This window comes from Neovison vison, chromosome 13 (assembly GCF_020171115.1).
Source record: "Neovison vison isolate M4711 chromosome 13, ASM_NN_V1, whole genome shotgun sequence".
NCBI classification, from domain to species: Eukaryota; Metazoa; Chordata; class Mammalia; order Carnivora; family Mustelidae; genus Neogale; species Neogale vison.
This window is the reverse complement of record NC_058103.1, coordinates 52,479,572-52,485,781: the sequence shown is the minus strand read 5'-3', so window position 1 is coordinate 52,485,781 and position 6,210 is coordinate 52,479,572. Positions and strand designations below refer to the sequence as shown.

The 6,210-nt window shown below is 36.2% G+C and overlaps 1 pseudogene; it reads right to left on the bottom strand.

Moving 5' to 3' along the window:
* Nucleotides 1-369: 369 nt before the first annotated feature.
* LOC122893930 lies at nucleotides 370-677 on the bottom strand (annotated as a pseudogene).
* Nucleotides 678-6,210: the final 5,533 nt, after the last annotated feature.

The following is a 6,210-nucleotide window of genomic DNA, read 5'->3' as shown; positions in this document are numbered from 1 at the left end:
AGAGGAAATGATAATACCCAGAATTAAAGAAAGTAATCACAAGCTGAAGAAAGATCTGACCATCAAGATTGAAAAGCTCACCTTGCTCTAGGCAAAAATCAGTGAAAAGAGAGCCACGAAGGAGATATGTTTGACAAATATTTGGATTATAAGGGTAGAGAATAAAATTCATTGGCTTTAGAGTGAAAAAAAAATTACTGAAGGTAGAAGTTAGATTGGTCTCACATATCCTCTCTTTATTTTTATTTTTATTTTAGTTTGGATACCATTGGTTTATTAAAAAAGACTTGAAAATTATTTACATGAAATATTTCACAACTTCACTGAAATAGTCAGGTTCACTTCATGCCATTTCAGTAATGATTTATTTCAGTCTATATACTTCCTGAAAATGTCACGGTCTCTAAATAAGAAATAATCCATGCCATCTAGAACTACTTTGGTTCCTCCATATTCAGAGGAAACTTTATTTCCAGCTTTCACACTAACTGGTTGAATTTCTCCACCCTTTCCTTTAGGGCCAGATCCTCCAGCTTTTACTGTTGTTGCTTGCAATACTTTTCCTTGAGATTTTTCTGGAAGCATAATGCTTCATTTGGTTACAGTTTTGGCTGCATCCCTTTCCATTAAATGTGGTCAAAGAGGGTAAGAAACATTCTAAAAGCCTGTCTGGCCATGACTTTGGCTGACGCAATTCCTGGAGCTACACTGCCCTGGAGTCCAGTCCTAGGGCCAGGTGAATGTGGGAAAAGCTCATACATCCTTCTTTTAAGCTAATGACCAGGGGCACCTGGGTGGCTCAGTGGGTTAAACCCCTGCCTCCAGCTCAGGTCATGATCTCAGGGTCCTGGGATCAAACCCTGCATCAGGTTCTCTACTCAGCAGGGAGCCTGCTTTCCCCTCTCTCTACCTGCCTCTCTGCCTACTTGTGATCTCTCTCTGTCAAATAGATAAAATCTTAAAACAAACAAAAAAAACTAATGACAGAAAATCATGGAATGCGTGTATAATTTTGTCCTGAAATTATTTTACACAGAAAACTTGTCTTTCATGTGAATGCAACAGATATTCTCAGAAATGCAAGAACATATAAAATATACTAGCTGTTTAAAAAATTACTTGAAAATGTATTCAAACTGAGAGCTTAGTCTTAAAGTAAAAGAATGGGAACTTTGCTGTGTTGCTTTCTTCTAATTCCTTAACCACATGGAGGTAACTTGAAAGGTGAAATTTTTAATGTTTTGAAAAAATATGAAAAAATATGAAATGTGTTTTTTGGAAAAATAATTGGCTAAATAATATTATGATGAATCTCCTAAATTAGAAACAGGACATCTTCCTTCCACAACAGTATATATAAGCAATATGAAGGCAAAAACAACATAAAAAGAGCAAAGAAGGAAATGAAGATGAAGCTAGAGTGAGTGATAATCTGGTTGTTCATAGTCTTATATGTAGTTGCGACTTTTATGCAATCAGCTTGAACAAAGGAGACCTGAGTAAGGTAAAAGGGCACACAGTGGCCCCCTGGCTGAACAGAAACAAACCTATTATGTGACCCACCTAAAAATATCCATATTTGGGTTATTTACTGACCTAACTGACCAATGGGTTATTTACACCCCAACACAGGCACCAAAAAAGGAAAATTCCATAGTTCTCATACTCCTTGCCTTCCCCTAAACTACAGCTCCCCCAGCCTCCACTACCTTGTAGCAGTATTTCCCTTACTACCCTGTTCACTGCCCCCTGGTGGTGTATTCAGTAAACTTTTATCTCCTTTTTTCTATCTTGACTGAATTCTTTCACTGCCTGTGCTGCTGTTCTTCACCCAATCAGATTGCCCCACATTTGGTGATCCCCCTGTGATTGGGAGACCCCAAGTTATAGGATAGGGTAACAAATTTGGCCTACAGAGTAAGAGAAAAGAATTAAAGGAGAGAAGTAAAGAAACATAAGACACAAAGATCATAAAATAAATTGAGAAAGACTGAAGATAAAAATTATAAAAATGTAAATGAATTTTAAACCCTTTTTTTAAAAGTTAAATAATGTGTAAGGTAAAATAACAAGTTTTAATCTCATAGTAACTTTGAGGAATCCATATAAAATGGTACACAAAGATTAAACATTAAAAATTGATAAAAGCATATTAAGTACAAAAGCGAAACCAAATATAAAAGGACTCAGACATTATGTACGACTGAATACAATTCAAGGAAACAAAATTAAATATGATAAAAAAACTCCATTTACATTGTCATAGATGTTACAAGAATTTGGAAAAATCACTAACCCTTTGTCCTGAATAATCAAACATCAACATATTAAGCAAAATATTATAGGATTAATGCACAGAAATAATTGTGGGAGACTTTACTATACCTCTTCATTTATTAATTTTTAAGATTTTATTTATTTATTTGACAGAGAGGTAGAGTACAAGCAGGAGGAGCAACAGCAGGCAGAAGGGGAGGGAGAAGCAGACCCCCTGCTGAATAGGGAGTCCAACATGGGGCTCCATCCCAGGACCCTGGGACCATAACCTAAGCCGAAGGCACTTAACCAACTGAGCCACCCGGGCACCTCTATACCTCTTTATTTTTTTAATTTAAAGTAGATAAAAATAAATGAAGGTAAAGAGTTTGTACAATGTAATTACTAAGGTTAAGTAAGATTAAATCAAAATTCATAAGCAGATGTTGGAGACTGACTTTTCTATGTTTACCATTAACAAACTTATTGTATGCCAGGATATTAATGTGACTAGAAGAAAGTACGAAAGGAAGAAATGAGGCAGATGTTGTTAGACAGGTAGGCAAGAATCTGGTCATTTATTGACTGATATGTCGGGGTAGAAAATTTGTTATTTTAATTACAATGGAAGACTTTTTTTTTTTTTAAGATTTTATTTATTTATTTGTCAGAGAGAGAGGGAGAAAGAGCGAGCACAGGCAGACAGAGAGGCAGGCAGAGGCAGAGGGAGAAGCAGGCTCCCCGCCGAGCAAGGAGCCCGACGTGGGACTCGATCCCAGGACGCTGGGATCATGACCTGAGCCGAAGGCAGCTGCTTAACCAACTGAGCCACCCAGGCGTCCCACAATGGAAGACTTAAAAGGGTTTCAGAGAGTTTTGAAACAATCTTAGTTAATTTTTTTTTTTTAGTTACTTCATGGCAATGAATTGAAGAGAACAAGCAGCAGTCTGAGGGATGAATAACTTGGTCTTATATATTAGCAGTGGCACTTACATATAGAGGCCACTTTTACACAACCTTAGTTCAGAAGTGGTCTGATTCATAAACTATTTGGAGGTAGCAATAACTGAATTGGATGTATACTATAAAGAAGAGAGAAAAGCAAAAATATCTTGCAAGACTTTGGCTATAGTAACTCACTGAATAGTGTTGCCATTTATTGAGAATGAATTTCTTAGGATGAACAGGTTTTACCAAGAGGGAATGAAAGCATGGGAAATAAAGGATCGGTTTATATATAATAAATTCGAGGTACATCTAGACTACCAAGAGCAGACCAAGTAGGCAAATAAATATGCAAGTGGAATTCAGGGGAAAGTTTTGGGTATCATCAGCAGATACTTATAACCACAAGAATGGGTAAGCTTAGCGAGAAAGAAAGTCTAGCAAGAGGAGGAAAGTGAATGTAAAGACAAGTCTTGGAGCACTCCAACATTAAGTTTGAGAAGTGGATGAGGCATCTAGCAAAGAAGGTTTAAGACTCATTAGAACAGCAAGAACAAATTAGATCAATTTTTTTGTCACTCAAGCTAAAAATATATGTATTTCAAGAAGAAGGACGAGTCACATATGTAAATGTTGCTGACAGGTACAAAGTAAGAGGAAGACTAAGAACTGACCATTGGATTTAGGAATGTATATGTTTAATAATCTTGATGTAAACGTGTTTGCTGGATTTATAGGAATAGAAGTCTAATTGGAACAGAGTTAAAATAATATAGAGGAGAAAAATGGTGACATTGAGTATACATAACTCCTTTGAGAATATTAGGTGATGTGATGCAAGTTAAAGTGGCTTGGAGTCATAGGCAGCATTTTCTTCAATTGAAAGGTATGACAGCATGTTTGAAAGCTTATAGAAATGATCCAGAGAGGAATAATCTGTTCAAATAGAGGAAGGAGGACCTATTTTCAAGAAAGATTTCTCAGGTAAAATGGGTGCACAAATAGGAAAACTTTAATGGAATACTAGCTGTCTATTCATTGTCCCAGAAGTGAATTCAAAGTAATATGGGGAACACATGAAGGTAAGTTTGGCAGTGGGAGAATGTGGATATTTTCTTCTGATAGGTTATTATTTTTTCTCCCATGAAATAAGTGCTTAGGGCATTGTTGAGTATAACAAATAGAAAGGATTAGTAGAAGCTTTAAAGGATTATTACTGAAGTTGTCACCTTTTAGAGTGGAGAAGTGAATTAAATAGAGATATTATTAGGATGTTGGTTAGTCTCTAGGGCTCTCTTGAGGTTTGTAAGCTTATATTGAAAGTGAGGCTTAACAGCTTTGTCGCTTGTTATTTCATAGCCAAATCCAATTACTTTAGTGGAGACACAGTATAGATAAAGAACTGGTTATCTTTAAGGTTGGAGGTACAAATTTTACAAGTGTGGTAGGCTGAATAACACCTCTGCCCCCAAAGATGTCCATGTCCTAATCTCTGGAACCTATGAATGCTACTCTATATGGCAAAAGGAATTTTGCACATATGATTAAACTAAAACGAGGATTTTGCACAAATGAGATGGGGGGATTATTTTAGATTACCCAAATGTGCCTGATGTAATCACGGGATTCCTTATAAGAGAGAGTCAGGAGATCAGAGTGGGGAGAAGGCAATGTGAAGATGCAAGCAGAAATTGGAGTGATGCAGCTAGGAGCCAAGGAAACACGTGTCTAGCAGCTGGAACAGGCAAAGAATGGATTTTACCCTGGAACCTTTGGCAGGAATCAGCTATACTTGATTTCAGACCTATGGCACCAGCTGTAGATTTCTGATCTCCAGAACTGTAAGAGAATAAATTTGTGTTGTTGTTAGTCACTAAGTTTGTAGCAATTTGCTACTGGAGCAATAGGAAACTGATAAACCCAATGATTTCAGTGAAGGAAGAGAGGGGCAAGGGAGTTCAGGTATGCTGCACCAGAATGATGTTAACGATATCAAGGAGGGAAATAAGAACATGGGGCGCTGATGAACATGGGGAGTGGTAAAGCATGTAGAAAAAACAAAACTAAAAAATACAGGAAGAGGAAAGAAAGGAAAAGAGAAAAGAAGAAGAAGCTTATGTATTTTTCTTCAGGTATAGGTAAAAGATAAAGGATACCATTCAAATAAACACAGCAGGGGCACCTGGATGGCTCCATCGGTTTTGCGTTTGATTCTTGGTTTCTGCTGAGGTCATGATCTCAGGGTTGTGAGATTGAGCCCCACATCAGGATCTGTGCTCAGCACGAGTCTGCTTGAATTTTTCTCTCTCCCTTTCCCTCACCTTCCTCCCTTTCTCTTTCTCTCACTAAAATAAATAAAATCTTTTTAAAAAATTAAATAAGTAAAATACACAAATTAGAGAGTAAAAAGATAACAAAATAGAGGGCCATGGGCATAAAGATAGAACACAAAAATATAAACATTTTTTTTAATTATGAAAAGCGCTAAAAAACAGAAGACAAAGGATATATGCCTCATAAAGAAGAAAAAGCAAGTATAATACACATCATAATTATAACAAAATGTATGACAGGGTTAAACATCTTAATCATATGTCCTATTCAAAATATACCAAAATACACCTTAAATAGTGATATAGGAAGGCTAACCCTAAGAATGGAGAAAGGCAATATTTTGTTTTATTAACCACAAGAAAGGGATTACAGTACTAATGTCAAGTAGAATCCAAACCAAAAATTATTAAAGATCACATAAAGGGAACTTTCTTCTTCTTTTTTTTTTTTCCCAATGTATTTATTTTCAGAAAAACATTATTCATTATTTTTTCACCACACCCAGTAAAGGGAACTTTCTAATGCTAAAAGATATCATTTATAATGAGGGTAGAACTGTCACAAACACATCAATTCCCTTTAAAAAAGAGAAACTGTGGGAGTTGCAAAGATAAATGGGTAAATACATTATCAGTAAAAGGATTTCATTTACTACTCTCAAGATAAGACACTTC